The sequence below is a fragment of the Mustela nivalis genome, assembly GCF_964662115.1.
Source record: "Mustela nivalis genome assembly, chromosome: 8".
In the NCBI taxonomy this organism is placed as follows: Eukaryota; Metazoa; Chordata; class Mammalia; order Carnivora; family Mustelidae; genus Mustela; species Mustela nivalis.
Genome location: NC_139027.1, coordinates 57,358,835 through 57,378,420, shown reverse-complemented (window position 1 = coordinate 57,378,420; position 19,586 = coordinate 57,358,835). Strand labels below are relative to the sequence as shown.

Here is a 19,586-nt window from a genome sequence, read left to right as displayed (position 1 = left end):
AGAAGATTCCCTTCTTGCATATGGGGGTAGGGATGGGCTGGGGAGCACATGAAGGCCTCTGGATTAATCTGTTGGAAACTGCTGCCAAGCTTATAAGTTAAGAAGTAGTGTCTTTAAACTCATTCAGTAAATCTATAGGAAAATGGATTTAAGTTGAAAATAATGTCATTTCCACCCAGTCTCGGGAGCAGGTGCAAAGCCTCAAAGCTAAAGGCTCCTAGATACTGTGTCCAGGAGCTCCCAGTCTGGTAGCAGCTGCCTGCAGCCCTCATGGGGGCTCGGGCCCTTAGGGCCTTCCTGTGGCACTGGGGCAAGACCAGGCCAGGCTTCAGCCTCAGCAGGAGGTACAGCCAGGAGCTGTCTCCTGTCCAGCTGGATTTTCCAGTCAAGTGTGCGCGTTCCTTCCTGTTCCTTCCCTCATCCCCAGGCAAACACGTGACTAAACCAGGCACCCAGATAGTGAGGGGATTCCCACAGGGACCTCCCCTTTTGGAGGCCAGGATGCCTGCCTTCTGCCTCATCCTACTTCCCTCCCCCACTGCATGGCTCCCCACCTAGCCTCACCCCTGTCCTCTGCCCTCTTTGGGACCTGAGCCCACCTTCACCCACTTACACGGTCCAGGTGGGCAATCAGAGCCTTGGACAGCTGGAGGGGACCTCAGAGACCATGTTCCTCCAACCCAGTTGCTTTACACAGGAGAAACTGAGGCCAGAGAGATGAAGGGAGCCGTAGAAGGCCACATGGCTGTGAGGGACCACCCCGGAGATAGGATCCAAGTGGCTAGACCCGTGGTCTGGGGCTGGAGGGTGCTTGATGCCTCGGTCTGGTCCTGTGGGCCAGAGGGCGAGCCCCACTCTCCAGACACAGGCAGCAGAGGCGGCGAAAAGCTCAGGAGGGACAGTCAGCAGGGAAGCCTCAGCCGCTGGCCCCTGCGCTCGCCTGAATCCCGCACGCTGGGCTCCGGCTTGCCCGCCCCCACTGCTCGCCTCGATGGGCCCCACCCCACCAACCCTTCCCCAGCCGCAGCTGCCGCCCACTAGCGCGCTCCCGCTCGTCGCCCGGGGGCGACGCTGCCTGCCTCCCCAACCCCGCTTTGGCCCCATGCACTCCCAGGCCGCCCTCGTCCCCCGCCCTTGCCAGACCCCGGACCGCGGGACGTGCCAGCTCTCGGGCCCGCCCGGACCACAAACCACCCCCCCAGCCCCCAACAGCAGCCGAGTGTCGGCGGCGCGGCAGCCGCGCTCCGCAGGCCCGCAGGACACCGGCACGTCGGCGGAAGTTTGAGAAGCGCGGCTCCGGGGCACGGACCCCGCCGTGCCCCTCGGTCTGCGGGAGGATGCCGGTCCCGTCTTTGTTCCCTCTCGGTTAGCGGACTGTTAGGCGCAGCCATTCACCTCTGCGGCTTGAATGACTGCGGGAGAAGTGTTCCTCAGAGCAGCCCTGGCTTCTTTAATGAAAATCGTCTTTCCTGGATGATGACCAGGAGGGACTTGGAAACTGACCCAAATTTCCTCAAAGAATGGATCCACATAGCATTTCCCTAGATTAAACCCCAAATTGTTCACAACAGAGCTGGAAGAGCACTCTGATTCTTGTTGTCCGGGCCTCTGAGGAGCTCGAAACACCCGGCGTGACTGTCTATCCAGCCTTTGCTGGGGGCCGGGGCCGTTGCTTTATGGAGGTCCTTCATAGGCGGGATGAAAATCTCCCCAAGAGGAGTTCTGAATACATTTAAAGATACTGATCTAAAAGCTCACTAAAGGTCATTCCCATTCCACAAGAAGAGACTACTTCACTAACCTAGAATAATGTGGAAGGATGAAAAAGATAGCTTTTTTCCAGAATCATCTTCAATATTTTTATATAAATGTTTTCAATAAAATTTTAAACATGCATAACTCTAAGATGTCCCATTCCCCGAGACCCAAATCTTGGCTATTAACCTAGTGACAGAGACGGGTAACCTAGTAGCTGTGATTTAGAGGGAAGGTCTCCAACTGGAGACATTTGACATTTTACAACCAGTTTACAACCAGCAACCTTTGAACCACACTGCCCTTCATCCAAGTAATAATTCTGATGATGGAATCCAGACCAGAGAGGGGTAGATTTGAGCAGGGATTGGCCACGGCCTTCAGTCCCATCTTCCAGGTGACCCTCCCACTTGCTTCTGAGCATTTGAAAGGTCAGAGGGCTTTTGGAATAAGAGGAGGCCCTAGAGAACTGGGCCTCTAGCTGGTCAATGCGTGCACCTGGCTAGGTGAGGCAAGAGAGGGTTTGAGAGAGCAGGGGTTTGTTCAGAGACAACTATGATATGTCAAAAGCCTTGCAAAGAGCCTTTCTCTTTGTCCCAGCGATGATTCCACTTCAGGTGCTCTTCATGGAGATATCAGAGAAGCCTTAAATGGACCATAACAAGGTGGGAGTGGTTTAAATAGGAGGAGCACTGCCACATAGAAGAACAATCTACAGCCATCAAACATTCCATTTCAAATCATTCCTAATGATCTGGGAATTATATAATATAAGCTCATAATATAAGGTTGAAAAGCAGTGTAAAAGAGTATCATTGGAGCGCCTGGCTGCCTTAGTCGGTGGAGTGTGTGACTCTTAATCTCAAGGTTGTGGGTTCGAGTCCCATACTGGTAGAGATTACTTGGAAATAAAATATTTTTTAAATGGTATTATATGTTGTTCTATCTGAAATACATATTATTTGTCTAAAGATGCAGATTATTTTATTTATTTATTTATTTATAAAGGAAACAAAGGACTAAAAGGAAATTCACCAAAGTAGTAACAAAGGTTTTCTCTGGGTGGTGGGATCACAGGCGATATTTATTTTCTATTTCACTTCTTCTGTGTTTTCCTCTTTCTAGAATGAGACCTTCCTTAGAATTAGAAAACATAATTTAAGAGACTACAATGTTCTAAGCATTGCACCAGACTCAAAGATGCATAAGATAGCAAAAGCATATTTTCTGCCCTGGGGGAAACTCATGGTCCAAGGAGACAGAGGTACCCCCAAAATACCAATTCAAGGCAGGGTAAGATGAATCCTGAAGAAATGAGCATGACAGAGTGGGAGCACAGGAGAGAGAAAGGGAACACCTACTGGAGTTGAAGCTCCTTGGGGCCAGGCACATAGGAGAATAGGAGAAGGTCAGCGTATATGGCTTGGAACACAGAGCACAGTGGCGTGAGAATTCAATCCTGCTCCCTAATCCCCTGTGATTTTAGGCAAGCTATGCAGAACTAGTCTAACTTTCCTCATCTGTAAAATGGGATAATAAAAATGTTCCTGTGAATAGTTCCTAAGGTCAGGGAAATGAAGCACAGTGCCTGGCACAAAGTAAGCTCAATAAAAATTAGATTTACAGTAAAAACTTTAGTCCAGTCTGGGTGGGAAGCACTAGGGCTATGGGGAATGGATGGGAGAGTATGGGATTCTTGGGGGAGGAGGAATTAGGCAGGGGGCTGAGTGCAGGCAGAGGGGTCCAGTTTCTGGTGTGGGAGAGGCTCAGTGCAGGGGTGGGGGAGGGACTCTGGGGGGCTGCCTCCTCCGTCCCAAGGATGAAAAGGAGGGTGGGGACTCAAGCTGGACTCGGAGCCTTCAGTTTGGCTTTGACCAGCGAATGTAGGGAAAGGGCATGGAGGGGCGTGCACGGAACACCCCTGGCTTATACTCAGAATCCACAGTGTGCTACATACTGTTTTTCTGGTCTTTTCAGTGATCCTGAGCATCAGCATTACAACCTCCATTTTACAGATGAACACATTGAGGCTCAGGGTCGCCTACCAGCACAAGGGGGACTAGGATCCACATGTGGCTTCCCCCTTCCTCTGGGAGCAGTAGCACCTGGAAGACCCACTCTGGAGGTACTCTGCAATGCCTCAGCCACACCACCTTGCATGGCACCAAGCCAGCCTGGGGCTTTCCAGGGAACTTCCTGAGTGCCTCACCAGAAAGACCCTTTCACCCTCATCCTGTCCACCGGGTAGGACCTACACAGTCCATACCACGGCAGTCCTGTGGGTTTTAACAGAATTAAGTAAGTTTGCTTTGACAATGTCTTCAGCCCCTTGAGAGGACCAGACCGTAGTGGAGGTAGCCCTCCCATTACCCATGCGACCTCTCCCACCCTCGGGGCAGCAGTAGGAGCCAGGGAATGGTTCCCTCCTGGATGGCCTGATTCCTTGGGCCTGCACTCCTCTCTCACGCTGACAACTGAAAGGAGATCAAATGCCTCAGAGAAGACTTTCATTCGAAAACTTGAGGCCCCAGAGAGGGCAAGACTGCTGTGCATCTGAAGGGGAGGATGCAACAGAGAAGCAAATATGTTCCACAGAAACCCAACCTTTTACTACCCCCTGCCCCCACCCCAACCCCTGGCTTAGAGCTCAGCCTGTCTTCAGGGAAAGCCTTGTTGCCTGAGTGAGCATTTTTAATTTTTTCCAATCCACCTGGCAGAGAGCCTGACCACAGCATCTGCCTCACCCTTTCTCCTGAAACTCTGGCCTCCTTGATGGGATTTATAGAATTTAAGGGGGGGGGGTGCTGTGTTGTTTCCCAGTTCTGCTGCCCATTTTTCACAAGAGAAAACTGGGTGTCAAAGAAAGGAGAATAGATTCTGCAATAAAACCTTTGGAGCCAGACAGGGAGAAATCTAATTTATAACAAGGGTTCTCAACCATAGCTGCAAATTAGAAGCACGAGGACACTTTAAAACATACTGATAGCCAGGCTCCAACAAATATTTACTCAAGGATGAGGACTTTTCCCTTCTCTCTCTCTCTCCCTCCCTTCCTTCCTGCCATCCTCCCTCTCTTCCTTTCTTTAAAAAGACTTCCAGGTGATTCTCATACACCAGGGGCAAGAACTACTCACATAAATAAGACAACTGTGTTAAAAAGAAGATGATCCAATAGAAAAATGGACCCAGGATGTGAATGGGTAATTCAGAGAAGAAATAAAAATGGCGAATAGGCACATGAAAAACTGTTGACCCCAATTAATAATTAAAGAAATGCTAAATAAAACAATGATGAGATAGCATTTCATGTATCAAATTATCAACCTTTTTTTTTTTAATGGAAGAATATTCCTAGGAATGGCAACAGTGCCTTGTGAGTGAGTGGGGGGGGGCGGGTTTCAAGCACTGTTTAAGCGGGCAGAGGGAACTTGGCAATAGGTACACATCTTTTGACTCATCAACTTCACTTCAAGATTCTAGATAAGGATGTCCTGAGATTTTTAACTAAAGTTGTTAATCATAGCAAGAATAAAAAAATCAGAAATTCCTAAATATTTGACATTAGGAAATTAGTTCAATGAATTACAGTGTAGCCACAGAACAGAATGCCACACAGCCACTGAATATGATATAGTAGATGAATAACTATGTCCCTTCTTGGGACAATGCTTAGATACACTGAATGCAAAAAGTTTCCAAATAATAATGGTAACAGTTTTGCTTTGTTAGAAAAATAGAGTATGAAACAGTGTTATGTGTCCCTACTTCCAAAGGCACTTAACAAAAATTTATGTAAGGTTTCAGCAGTCATCACCTCTAACACAAAAATGAGTATTTTACATTTTCATTTTTGCTTCTTTGTATTTTCTAGCTTTGCCCTAGAAAAGACATACTTGTTTTTGTCAAGAGGAAAAAAAAATTAATTTTAAAACTTACTTACCAGAGCAAAATTTGCTAATCTGTTTTCTTCTGGGAGGGGCAGGGTCAATGTCTTGGAGCCAGGAAATCTCCAGATAATCCCCTGACTACTCATCTTCCTCTAGAATCTCATCTTTGACCAAGAAGCCAAAAGAGAGGCTCAAATGGATTTTTCCTCTCCTTCCAGGCCTTTCCCACATTGTTGAGCTGTGAGAACTGGCTAGGGAGTTGGCACTGGGAAAGAAGAGGATCCAGAGGTCTGAGGAACCCCCACCAGCATGGAGAAGAACCCAGGGTTTGAAGTTCTGGATCTACCTCTATTTATCTATGTGACCTTGGGTGAAATCCTTAACCTCTCTAAGCCTCAGTGTGCATTGCTGCTATCAAGTGGGAGTAATAATAGTGCTGACCTCATTGGTGACAATAAGGCTTTACTGAGATAATGGCACGTAAAGGGTTTAGCACATTGCCTGGCACAAAGCACTCAGTAAATGGCACTTTGGATCATTTCGGATTTGGGAAGGCAGACTCTTTCCTGCCCAAGAGGTGAGAGAGCCACACAGGGAGCCTCTGACAGTGCTGACATTCATTTACTGAGGCCTTTCTAGCCATCTTGGGAAGGAAACTGGAAGAGAAGCCAAATCCCTGACCCACAGACTCCAGAAGGGCCTTCTAGACTCTGGGCTGGACCTATCACCTAGGAGGCTGCTCATGGTGAGGGCTATTAACTGTAGCCCTTTCCCCACATGCTCTATCCCTCCTTCCTGTAATTGCCCACAGAGCCGGGGTCACCATCTTGACCCTTCTTCCACAGTACCTCCATCCATCACAGTCTACTTGGGGATGCCTCAGAACCACCCAAGGCTTGTGAACTTATCTTGTTCACCACCCAACGTGGGACTAAGGGATTCAAAAAAACCTCCCCTGCTCATCCTCTCAAACCCCCATGACCATCTCCGTGCTGCCAAGCCCATGCTATCCACCCAGAAGAAAGTTCTCACGGAGTTGACCCAGCTCTGCAGTCTAGAGCAGTCAGTGCAGCAGCTGGGACCTGTCCCCCAGGCTCAAGAGTTTTCTCAACAATAGCACAGCCACCCTCTGAAAAAAGTGGGAACAGAGTGACTCTCTGGTCTTCTAAAAGGTTCCATCTAGGAGAGAGAGAAGCTATGCTCACTCCCTGACACAGAGGAAGCCACAGTCCCTGGAGGCAGCAACTGGCCCACCCATTCTTCACCCCTATCCAGAGCAGGGTTGTCCAAACAGGGCCTCGGAAACAGTTGGGAGGAGAGAGCTTTTATAGCACCACACAGAGGACCTGTGAAAGCCTCTTCCCTGAAGACCAGGAAAGAGTTGGGGAAACAACTAGGGTTTTTAGTATAAAGGACCTGGTAGGCCAGCCTGACTTCATCTATCCTGAATGAGTGAGGGAATGAATAAATGAATTATTGGAGATTATTTTTTATATTTCTAGAGCTAATTAACATAGAACAAAAGACTCATACAAATAAGATGTTGTATATATATATATATATATATATATATATATGTATATATCTCCAGAGGAATATTATTCAGCCATAAAAAACCACAAGCTCTTGCCATTTACAACAACATGGACAGACCTGGAGGGTTTTATGTTAGGTGAAATAAGTCAGATTGAGAAAGACAAGTACCATATGTGGAATCTAAAACCTGTAAGTACAGACAACACACTGATGGTTTCTAGTAGGGAGGTGAGGGATGGGCAAAATGGGGGATGGGGAATGGGAGACGTAGTCTTCCAGGTATGAAATAAATAAGTCATGGGAATGAAAGGGACAGCATAGGGAATACAGTCAATGATATCATAATAGCATTGTATGGTGACAGAAGGCAGCTACACTTGTGGGGAGCACAGCTTGACAGATGTTGAATCACTATGTTGTTCACCTGGAAATAATGTCCCGGTGTGGGCCAACTATACTCAAATAAAAACTGTTTTTAAAAAAATCTGTAAGTGTGCTAACCATTAGAAAATAGTTAAACAAGGGCACCTGGGTGGCTCCATTGGTTAAGTAGCCGACTTTTCATTAGGCTCAGGTCATGACCTCAGGGTCGTGAGATAGAGCCCTATGACAGGCTCCTCACTCATCGTGGAGTTGGCTTGAGATTCTCTATCTCTCACTCTCCCTCGCTCTCGCTCTCTCTCTCTCAAGTAAACAAATAAAATCTTTTTTTTTAAAAAAAGCAAATAGTTAAATAAACTCAGAAGCTTGGTTGAACACACAAATGTCAGTCAGGAGTTACATGTTGCATTTGCTGCTCAGCAGCTAAATCAGAACAGAAGTTCAACCAGCTACTGAATGGAAAAACGAATGACTTTACCAGACCTCTGAGATAAGGCAGGGAAAAGGGGAGGAAGTTCTGGGTGTGTCTTCACACCCTCCAGAGTTAAAACTACTTGCACTTGCTGGTATGACCTGAAAAGGTGGTGAACATTTGGAGTCAAGCACCCGCAGATGGGAAGCTCCTTTAAAAAGGTGAAATTAACAAAGCAGGAGGGGCGGGGCAGGTCAGGGGATTTCCACTGGCCCCACAGGCCACTCTCCTGACCCACTAGTAACCAGCCCAGAGTAAGAGTAAGAGAGTAAGAGAATCCTGCTGAGTAAGAGAATCCAGTAACACCTGTCTGGGCCATGAGTCACTACCCGCCCCTCCACCCTCATAACTGCCTGACACTCTAAGACACACAGCCCACCCCTCTCCACATAGACACTCTGACCCTGTCCCTGACATTCTGACTCTGTCCTGGGCTGTTCTGAGTGTTGGATGCTGGAGCCAGAGTTAGGATTTGTGTAGACTAGATTCCCTGGAGGTGGAGCTCCTGGATGGGACCAAGTGCCCAAGAATTTCTAGGGAGAACCCAACACAAGCCACTGGGCAACGTATTGCCTCAGAGCCTCTGGCCTTATTGCTCTGTTGACTCAGCTGGGGTGGCTTTGAGGTTTTCCCCAATCTGGCTTTGTCCCAGGGGCTCCAGCCTTCTGCCTGGTCCCGATCTCCTGTCTCCCATCCTTGGACTCCCCTAGCAATGGGCTGCTCCAGTCTGAAAGGGGCAGTATCAGGGGCAGTGCCCAGGCCAGGTCAAGCTAGGCCTAGCCTCAGCACCAGACAGCATCTGGAGTACAAGGCAGGCCCAGGAAGCTGGTGTTTTTTTCTTGGGGAGTGGCCCCTTTTTGTGACTCAGACTCTGGGAATTTGGGAGCCTTGCTAGGCTCTCACTGAAGCTGGGCTCCCAGGAGCCCCCACCAGGCTCAGAGTGAATGCACTTGGGTTTCTTAGCTCCCCTGGCCCCCTCCCATTCCCCTCAGTGGGTTCCTTTTGTTGTCACTAAATCCCCTCCAATCTCCCTTTCCAAAAGCCAGCAGATCCAAGTGGAATTCAACACCCAAACACTCACACAAAAGCTAGGATTAATAGCTGGCTTTGTCTGGGCACAGATGTGCAGCAGCTTGGAAGGGGGGGCGTATTTTCCTGCCACTTGAGTCAACCCAGCTCCACAAGGCAGGAGGGCGGAGGCCCTCTGCGAGGGTGGGGGGAACCATGCCCCACCTTTCTAAGCTGGTGTGTTCTTGGGGGTCTGACTCCACCAAGGAGGAGACAAAAGTCCCCCCTTGCTGGGAGGCCCCTCAGTCTCTCCTCCTTCCCTTTCTAGCAAGTCACACTCCTCAGCAACAGGGCAGCATGGCCAGCTGGCACTCAGTCTCTGGACTCAGTCCCTGTTCTTCTGGAGCCTGACCTCTGAAACAGACCCCAGCAAATCTCAAAGAAACCCTGTGAGCTTCCCGAGATAACAGGTCACTGCCAGGAGACATGCAATGTCAGAGAGGCAGGGAAGGCTCTCGGAGGAGACAGAGCTTACTCGGAGCTCCAAAGGACAGGCTGGGTCTGGTTAGGTACCCAGGGAGAAAGGATTCCAGAAAGAGTCCATGGGGCAGGAGACAGCAGGGTCTGGCCATAAGGAACCACCAAAAGTTATAGATCTGGAGGAACATGGTGGGGTGTAAGGAAAGCTATTCTGTTGTTCAGTGGAGGACAGGTAGATAGAGGTGGTAGCCAAGGAAACAGGCAGGTGTTGCTGGTACAGAGATGGTTCTGATTCAGTGCCCTCTGCCTGCAGTAGAATACCTTTCTTGAACAATCCATGCTACTGTCCAACTACATGGTTGTAGAGATTTTGAACTTGGTCCTTAATACTTAAGGGGAAGACATATTTCTCTGTTGTTCTGTCAGATAAATCGGGCTGCCTGCCCAACAGGATTGCTGGTCGGAAATATGACATCAGTCAAGTTTTGGAGTGGGGTGGGAGGAGGCAACCCCCTTCCCAGAATGGTACAAATATCTAGGTCTCTGAAGACTATTGCTAGGAGGTTTATATGCCAAAGGAAATAAATGGGTAACAAACAAGGAAATAAATAAATGAATGTGATGACCTCACATGCCGATAAATGTTATGAAGAAAATAAAACAAAGCTATGTGCCTGGCGGAGGGTGGGGTAGGGTGGTCAGGGATGGGCCACTCTGAGGAGGTGACATTAAGAGCTGAATCTTGGAAGATGAGAAACAACGGAATGTATTAGGTTGATCCCCATGTAATTACGGAGATTTAACCTTTTGGGAGTGGGAGGGTCTACAAAAATACTAATTTATAGGGTTTAAGAAAATACAAGGATAGAGAGGAAAGGCACAGCAAATGCCAAGGTCCTGAGGCAAAACCAAGCTTGGAGTGGTGGTCCAACTTCAGAAAGGTTAATAGAGCCATGGGGCACCAAGCAAGGGGAAGACTTAGGAAGAATGAGGTTGGAGGGGAGGACTGGTCAGGAAAGGAATTGGGAATATTGAGGGAGAAAAAAAAAAAATTTAGAATCTGACCACTCGACCTCCTGATTTACAATAAAGCTACGGTGATCAAGACAGCGCTATAAAGGGAAGAAGAAACACAGATGAGTGGAAGAGAACACAGTACCTGGAAACAGACCACCCCAATATAGTAACTAATCTTTGATAAAAGAGCAAAGGCAATTCAATGGACAAATGATAGTCCTTTCAACAAAAGATCCTAGAACAACTGAGCATTCACAACACACAAAACGAATCCAAGCACAGACCTTGGATTCTTCGCAAAAATCAACTCAAAACAGATTATAGACTTAAATATAAAATGCAAAACTACGTGAAACTTCTATAAGATAACACTGGGGACAATCTAGGTGACATTGGGTTTGGTGATTACTTTTTAGAGAAAACACCAAAAGTGTGATCTATGAAAGAAAAAATTAGAAAAGATGGACTTCATTAAAATTTAGCATTTCTGCTCTGCAAAAGATACTACTAAGAGAACAAAAGGAAGTCACAGAGGGAAGAAAATTTTAGCAAAGCACATATCTGATAAAGAACTAGTATCTCAAATATACAAAGAACTTTTCAACAATAAGAAAAGAAACAACCTAATTAAAAATGGGCAAAAGATCTGAATAAACAAATATAACAGATGACAGATAAGCATACAAAAAGATCATCAACATCATTTGTCATTACCAAACTGCAAATGAAGGGGGTATCACTACACACCTATTAGAATGGCTGAAGCCCAAAATGCTGACACCACCAAATGCTGATGAGAATGTGAAGCAACAGTGACTCTCCTTTACTGCTGGTGGCACAGCCACTTGGGAAGACCAGTTTGGCAGTTTCTTACAAAGAATACTCTCAGGGAGCCTGAGTGGCTCAGTTGGTTAAGAATCTGCCTTCAGTTCAGGTCATGATCCCAGGGTCCTGGGATCAAGTCCCACATCAGGTTGCCTGCTTAGTGGGGAGCCTGCTTCTCCCTCTCCCTCTGCCTGTCACTCCCACTGCTTGTGCTCTCTTTCTCTCTCTCTCTGCCAAATAAATAAATACAGTCTTAAAAAAAAAAGAAGAAGAAGAAGAAGAAGAAGAATTCCGTCTGAGAAGGCTACATATTATAATGTTCCAATTACACGGCATCTGGAATAGGCAAAACTATGGATACAGAAAAAAGATTAGGGGTTGCCAGGGGCCCAGTGGGGAAAGAAGGGAGGAACAGGTGAAGGAGGGCAGATTTTAGGGTAGAAAAGCTATTCTGTATGACAGAAAAATAGAAAAGCTATTCTGTATTCTGTATGACACTGTAATTGTGGACACTACATTAGGATTTTGTCAAAATCCATAGAAGTGTACGACACAAGAAGTGAGCCCTAATATAAACTGTGGACTTTAGGTGGTAACAGTAATGCATTAATATTGGCTCGTCAATTTTAACAAATGTAATACTCTAATACAAAATTATAAAATGGGGGAAATTTTAGGGGGGTAAGGAGAGGGGATATATGGGAACTCTGTACTTTTTTTTTTTTTTTTTTTTGAGAAGGTCAGGGGCAGAGGGAGAGGGGGAGAGAGAGAGAGAGAGAGAGAGTCTCAAGCAGGCTCCATGCCCAGCACGGACCCAGATGCCAGGCTCCATCTCAAGACCTGAGCAGAAATCAAGAGTCAGCCACTAAACTGACTGAGCCACCAAAGCCCCTAGGAACTCTGTACTTTGGTTACAATTTTTCTATAAATGTTAAAGATGCTCTAAAAAAGTAAACTTTATTAATAAAAAGTCTTTAAAAGTAGTTTAAAAAATATTTCTGCTACCCACTTCTCTCTCCTTCAGGGCAGGGTTGGCCCACCCACCTCCCTCAGTGGCAGCAGCAGTGCCATCCCCCCACCCCCGCCCTAGCCAAAGCCCTTCAGGGGAGGAGGGCTGGGGCGAAGTGCATAAAACTTCCCTGGCTGGGAAAGGGAAATTGCCTACCTGGAAACAAGCCCAGCACATACATCATTCTCCCAATCAGTTACCTGCCCAAGGGTGATGGCCCTTGGGCCTGCTCCCTCCAGGCTGGAGCCACTGGAACCCCACCATGCCATCCCTCAGCAGCACAGGTGGTGGGGGTAGGATGGGGGTGGGGGAGACTGGACAAGTGCCTGGTGCCTGGTACCTGAAACTGGTCCCCTGGCCCAAGAGCACAGGGCCACGGAGAGGGAGCAGGTATAGCCCCTTCTCCTCTCTGAAGGATGCCCCAGCTTTGCCCATGAGGGATGAAGGGTGAGGAAGTCAGGTCACCAACGTGGGGAGGCGGTGGGGGGGGGGGGGGGAGAAAGCACATCCCGAAAGGGTGAACAGGAGGCCGCCCTGAAATGGGAAGTCAGTGGTAATGACACCTACCTTACTGTGCTGTAGTGGGGTTAAATGAGATATTTCACAGAAAACGTTTCACCCAGAGCTGACCCAAGAAGAGACTTGAGTACTGACCGACCACAACCGTTTGGTGACTCAACCCCATGCCTGTCCTCAACCCCACACTTGGCACCTCCATGTGTGGTTCATGGACTGCTGTCTCCCAGAAGCCTGTTAGAAACACAGGTGCTCAGCCTGCACTCCAGGCCTGCCCCCAGGTGATCCACGTGTACATTTTGGGGAGCAAAATGATGATTTCTATTTCTAAAGGGTCATTCTGAGGCTCTGCTGAAGACAGAGGATCCAGACGAGGGTGGGGGCAGGAAGACAAGCTAGGAGGCGGAGCCACTGGGCAGCAACTATGTGGAGGGCAGAGCATATACGGGGTGGAGGTGGGGCAAGGAGGGGCTCAAGAAGGACTCTGAGGACTCGGGCCCCATCAGTTAGGGGTTGGTGGCAGCATCTATTGCACTGGGGACACTGGGGGTGAGCCAATAAAGGCTAGCTGAATGAAAGAACAAATGAGCCCCGCAGGCTGGCTGGCCTGAGCTGCCCCCAAAGACTTCCTGCTGCTACCGGCCCTCAGACAAGCTCACAGGTTGTTTCTGACTGGTGAAGGATCTGTCCCCTGGTCTGTTATGACCCACGGGGATCAATCTCATGGGGTGGGACCCCTTCTGGCCTCTGAAGTTCCTCTCTTATCCATCCTATTCTTCCTTGGAGCCCAGCAGAGGTTGTTGGCAGACCAGGGAGGCAAGCTGCTATGATTTGGGGATTTGAACCTCCTCCTGGCCCCACATTCCCCCAAGGCAGCTACAGACCATGTCCAAGCCTCACCTGGCAGCATCTCCACAATCACCCACAGGATGGCCTGCACCGTCTGGACAGTAGTGGGCTATGTCCCCACTGCAGAACAGAGTTTTACAGGCACACATAGAACTCTATTCTGAGACCCTCATTACCAGCTATACCACCTTGGACAACTTGCCTAACTTTTGGGGACCTCAGTTTCCCTAGGCGGATTAGTGAGAGTGGGACCAATGAGTCCAGTGTCTAGCAGAAAGAAGTTGCTTTAAAGAAGGTAGTCTCCCCCCCTTATCACCCTGAACATGGGCTCTCGGCCTGACCCCTAAGCCAGCCCTCACTTGGGGTACCAAGCAGGCTCTTGCCCACATTACATAGTCTATTTTCAGATCACTTAGAACAGAATGACCCAAGAATCATCCAATGTCCATTCCCTGCCAGCACCACTGGCTCCTGTCCTCTGCCAGGTAGACCCCGCTCCTCAGAGCCCACCTTACCCAGCACTGACCCCCCACCAGCTCAGCCAGGCCTCCCCTCTGCTTAGAATCTCTCCCCCTGTCTGTAGGCCAACTGCACTCAGTCCAGTCAGAGCTGCTCAGGCCAACCTGGAAAACAAAGCTAAAAAAATCTCTTACTCTAATTGGCCCCACAGCCAGGTGGCCAGGGGCCCCCAGGTAGGAAGCTGGGGACTCAAAGGCAGCACCAAGGCCCTTGATGAGCAGGTGAGCCCCACTCAGAGCTCCCCCTCCTCCTCCCAATCCGACCAGGATCACTCAAGGGTCTACCCAGTTCCCCAAATCCTAGGGCGAAGAGACTGTGCTATCCACAGACTCGGGGGCAGCAAAGCTGGCTTGTAAGTACAAATGTAGGAGACAGACAGACGGAGGCAGACAGACTGGCTGAGACAGAAGGGGCAAGGAGGGAGACCAAGAGACTGAGAGTCAAGAGATTGAAGGAGGGAGCGAGACCGAGAGAGAGAGAGAGAGAGAGTAGGAGAGAGAGAGAGACGGAGACAGAAAGACTAAGATCCAGTCCTTGGGCAGGTGACAGCAGGAGCTCGGCACCAGCAAGGCTTTGGGGCAGCATCTGGGGTGGCGGGGTGGGGGTGCTGGGCTTGCGATTTGTCTCTAAACTCGAACAGTTCAGCAAGTGGCTCACTCTGTTTTAAGTTGATGTTTGGGATGGCACTGGGGGTCCCAATCAGGTCTGACAAGCTGAACTGAGGTAGACCACTGGCTGTCCCCTTCTCTGCTTCTGCCCCCCTCAGCTCTGGGGAATGTGTGAGTTTGGGGAAAGAGGAGGGAGGCTTTCAGAGGAAAGGATGTCTGGAAGCTGTGAATGACTTCAATTACCCCTGAGTCTGCTCCAAGACAAGGGGTGACTTTGAGCTCCCTGCCTTGCTGTGGATCACTATTCTTTCATAACTAAGTTTCTGGCCAGTTTCTTTGAAATGTCTGAGGGTAATAAAGGTTGGAGTCCAGAGTTTGACACAGCATCCCTCCCCCTCCACACATACATTGCACCTGGCAGCCTTGGGTGCCTCTGGGTACCTCAGTTTCCTCAGGTCTGCTCAGCCTCCCCCATTGCCAACCCCATCAGAATCGTCATGAAAATCACAAAGAGTGACTGAACGACGGGACCAAGCTGCACACAAGTGTCGGGCTGATTATTACCGTAGCTGGAACCTGTCCAGACCCCAGGACGCGGTCTCCACGACAAGCGTACGGATTACACTGCCTTCCAACAACACTATTTCAAAAGCCCTCAGCCACCTGGCCCTGTTTTCAGGCTCTTGGCTGGGAGAAAAGTGACTGAAACTCCTTTCCTAGAGGCAGCCTGACTCTGTACTTTAACCCACAGCACCAGTGACACACACGTCCAGCGAGGATCCCAACCTGAGAAGACAAGCAAAGCCAGCCATGGGTTGGGTGTGTTTGTGCTGGGGCGACAGCGCTGTTGGGAGACATTTCCCTTGCGCCCCACCCTTCCCCCTTCCCTCACCAGCCTCCGGAGCCTTTGCTCCTCCAGCCATCGCTTGTCAGTGCTGAACAATAGGCCCTGCTAGCAGCTGGTAGCTCGGCCCTGTGGGGGGGGGGGGGGGGCGTGGAGACTGCCGTAGGCTGTGGGGCTGGGGCAGCCGGAGGCTCTGAGGGGCTTCCCAGCTCCAGGGACAATGCTGGCGTGTGTTCCTCCCCGGTCATGTACACACTGTGCCCTCTTCCTTGATGCCCCAAAGGCTGGCACTGGTGCCCTCAGAACAGTGGGCTCCTCCCACCCAGTGTTTCTGTAAAATCCCCCAGGCCTGGCCCCAGCACCCAGTGATGCTGCTGGAGCCCCCAGGCTTCTAACTTGCAGCCAGGGAGAACCATGGTCCCCAGAGTATACGTAGGCCTGTCCCCTTTCATTGCCACTGAGCCAACTGAGTCTCTGAAATGGGGAGTGCCTGGTCCAGGGTCACACAGAGCCAGGATGAGAAAGGGTAGGGGGATTCAGCCCTGGAGAGCAGCCCTAACTCCTGGTTCCCTGCCCCTCATGGGGCCATCTTCCTCTTGTCCCTCCAGGGGATGCCTCAGTGTGCCAGTGGGATACACACCCCAGCGAAGAAGAGGAGAGCTGAAGGGCTTGTTGGAGGTCAGGCAAGTGAAAGAGGTAAAGCTCAGATTGGGATGAGATCTCCTGACTCCTTCCCCCCTGCCCAGGCTCCAGGCCTCGGCCTGGCCCCACATCCCCCATGACACCAGATGGGCCCCAGGAGAGGCTGCCGAATGGGGTTATGGAGATGAATCACAATCCCAGCTCTGCCGCTTACTGGCTGTGTGAGCTCTGGGAAGTTTCTTAGCCTCTCGAAGCCTGGCCTCCTTCCTCTGCAAAGCTGAGGAGGTAGGATAAACCGCCAAGGGCTGGGGCAGCGACCATGAGGTCACACATGCCGGTACTCATGGGTGTCTGGCACACGCGAGTGCTCAGTAAGTGGTAACCCTGGAGACTGTGATGGAGATTCAGTCAAAGCTTCCTTTCCAAGCGGAGCAAGAGGAAAAAGGCAACAGGCACTCTGAGCCCCCAGACTGCCACACAGGCTGGGAGCACAGTCCTCGGTAAACAAACAGCTGACCACCATGACGACAAGTACGGTGTTGGGAAATGGTGGTGTCCCCACAAAACACGCCTTCAGCATTAAGACGCCCCAGCTTTGCTTTATGGCTCGACCTGAAACACTAAAACACCACAGCGAGCCGAGACGCGGGTATGAGCCTTGCCCACGGTTGTGTTAAAGCTGCAGCTGCCATTTCTGGACTTCTTCTCTTTAAGGTCCCAGAACTAAGTGCTTTACACATATGGACTCATCGAATCCCCACCATTGTGTGAAATAAGCCCGGCTGTCACCCTCGTCTTACCTGTGAGGAAGCTGCGGCACGGAGAGATTCGGAAGCTTGTGGAGCCGGGATTCAAGCTCAGGCGGTCCGGCTGCAGAGCCAAACTCCGAACCTGGATACCGTGAACTGTGGCTTGCATCAGACAGTCATTACTTTCTCGCTGCGCGTGTCGGCTTTCATCTCTGTAAAATGGGGCCTTTTCAGGGCGAGCGTTGTGTCTCCGCCTCCTCCGCCATCTTTAGCTCTAGAAGATGGCCGCTCTCGGGAGACAACGCGGACCGCTCTGTCTCCTTTGGCCCTTGCAGCCCCTCCTCCAGCACCCGGAGATGCCTGTCCCGAATGCCTACTGTATTCAGTTCACAAGTGCCTTTGGGCACAGGGGCCGGGCCCTGTGGCACTTTGGGGCCCCAGCTAGGATCAGACACCAACTGAGGCTTTATGTGGTTTGCAAACATCAGGGTCTGGCAGATTTTTTCTGAGAAGGGCCAGATATTTTAGATCTTGGGAGACTTAGGGTCTCGGTGCCATTGCAGTAGGACAGCTGCACAGATGACCGAATGTGGCTGTATTCCAACGAAACTCTACTTAAACAAATAGGCAGTCCACAGGATTTGGCCCAAGGGCCATAGTTTGCAGACCTCTGGCAAAGGTGAACATCAGGAGGTCACAGAGCAGAAGGGAGTGGAGGAAACAAAGGGTGCACAGCTCACCTAAGACCTGGCAGAACTTGCTGAGAGCATTTCCAGGCGTTTCCAGAGCCCTCTAGCAGAGGAAGATGTCAGTTCTGACTGGGGGGTATGGGTAGAGAAAGCTCATGCTAGGCACTTGAACTTGGCCTTGGAGTGATGGGTAAATTTCTACAAGCAGAGAGAGGGGTGTGAGCAAGGATATGTGTGCTGGGACTGGGGCATCCAGAGGTTGGGATAGGAGCTGGCTAGGGACCCAGACAAGGAAGGCTGAGCTCTGGGCTTCTCCCATATGGTAAAGAGAACTATAGCCCTTTTTCCTTCTTTTAATTCAACAGATATTTCGGGTGCATACTTTGTGGTAGGCACTGCTGGGGGCACGAGGAAAGACAATATTCCAATTTTGCATCTTCATTGCATTGTGAACATTTTCGAAAAGATTTAGGAGCTGTGACTTTATCTTGCCCTCACAAGCACAGAGTGAATAATTTCCCAAAGTTCTATCTCTAATTAATAGCAGCTGCTCATATTCCGGAGACAAACCTCTCTACTGAGCAGCAGATTCTTATTTCTAGCTGCCTAATGAGTATCTTCCACCACAATGTCTGGAAAGAGCTCCTCCTGCCTGTTCTCCTCCCCTAGATTAGTTTGCTACAGCTGCTGTAACAACATACGACAAACTGAGTGGCTTAAACAGAAATGTGTGGTTCTGGAGGCTGGAAGTCAGAGATCCAGGTGTCAGCAGAGTTGGTTTCTGTTGAGGGCTGGGGGAGGTGGGGAGGGGCAGACCTGCTCCACGCCTATCCCCTAGCTTCTCTGGGTTGGCTGGCAGTCCTTGGTGTTTGTTGGCCTAGAGGCATATCACCCTGTTCTCTGCCCTCATCTTTACCTGGTGTACTCCCTGGGTACTTGTGCGTCAACACCTCCGCGTCTTATAAGGCCATTAGTCATATTGCATTAGGGCTCCCCCTAATAACCTCATTTTGATTTGATTATCTCTGTGAAGACCCTATTTGTGGATTAAGGTCTCGTTCTGAGATACTGGGGGTTAGGACGTCAACATCTATTTTGGAGCACAGAATTCAACCCCTAACCTCTCCCTAACACCAACCCCCAAATATCCCACTGGTGGTTGAATGGAACCCTCATTTTACAGGACCTTCACATGTAGCTCCATTCCCTCGCCAGCTGGTATGATGGGCCAGAAATGCCTGGACCACTGGCACTCTGTCAACTCTAGCATCAAGGATGTTAAAGAAACCGCTGTGGCATTGACAGTAGATAGGAAGCAGTTGCAGGAGGGAAAGAGGGCCGGGGTTGGGGAAGCTGTGGCAGGGATGGAAAGGAGGCAGCCAGGGAGCGTGGACATTGGGGAACAGAGTGTGGGACAAGAGGGAGGACCAAAGGAGAAGGATCCGCCCTGAGGGGAAGCATGGTGAGTGTGGGGTGGCCGAGCTTGGCAGATAAACTTAACTCCAGAGCTTGAGAGAGAGGCAGGAGCGGCAAACAGGTCTTTGTTGTCCTGAGTGGATTGGATCCCACCGGGAAAGAGAGAGCTGGGGAAGATAAGTGAGCACCAGGAGATCGAGAAGGGTCCAAGAGGCACGGGAGAGAACCAGGAGGGAAATGTGCTCCTGAGGCCAAGACAGGGTGAGAAGGTCAACTGCACCAACCCCAGTACAGGCTGAGGGTGGGCCGTTCCTTCACACCAGCGAACTGTGACATCGGAGCTGGTTGTGCTCCAGTCAGAAGCAAACTGCAAACACGCCTCGC

General features: G+C 50.0%; 1 protein-coding gene across 1 annotated transcript in view; it reads right to left on the bottom strand.

Annotated features, from left to right (window-relative positions):
* LOC309872475 (uncharacterized protein) overlaps positions 1-17,354 on the bottom strand; it is a 42,696-nt gene extending 25,342 nt beyond the window's left edge. Inside the window, exon 1 of the transcript XR_014315879.1 lies at positions 17,149-17,354. The gene's annotated coding sequence lies outside the window, so the exon portion shown is untranslated. The remainder of the gene's footprint in view (positions 1-17,148) is intronic.
* Positions 17,355-19,586: the final 2,232 nt, after the last annotated feature.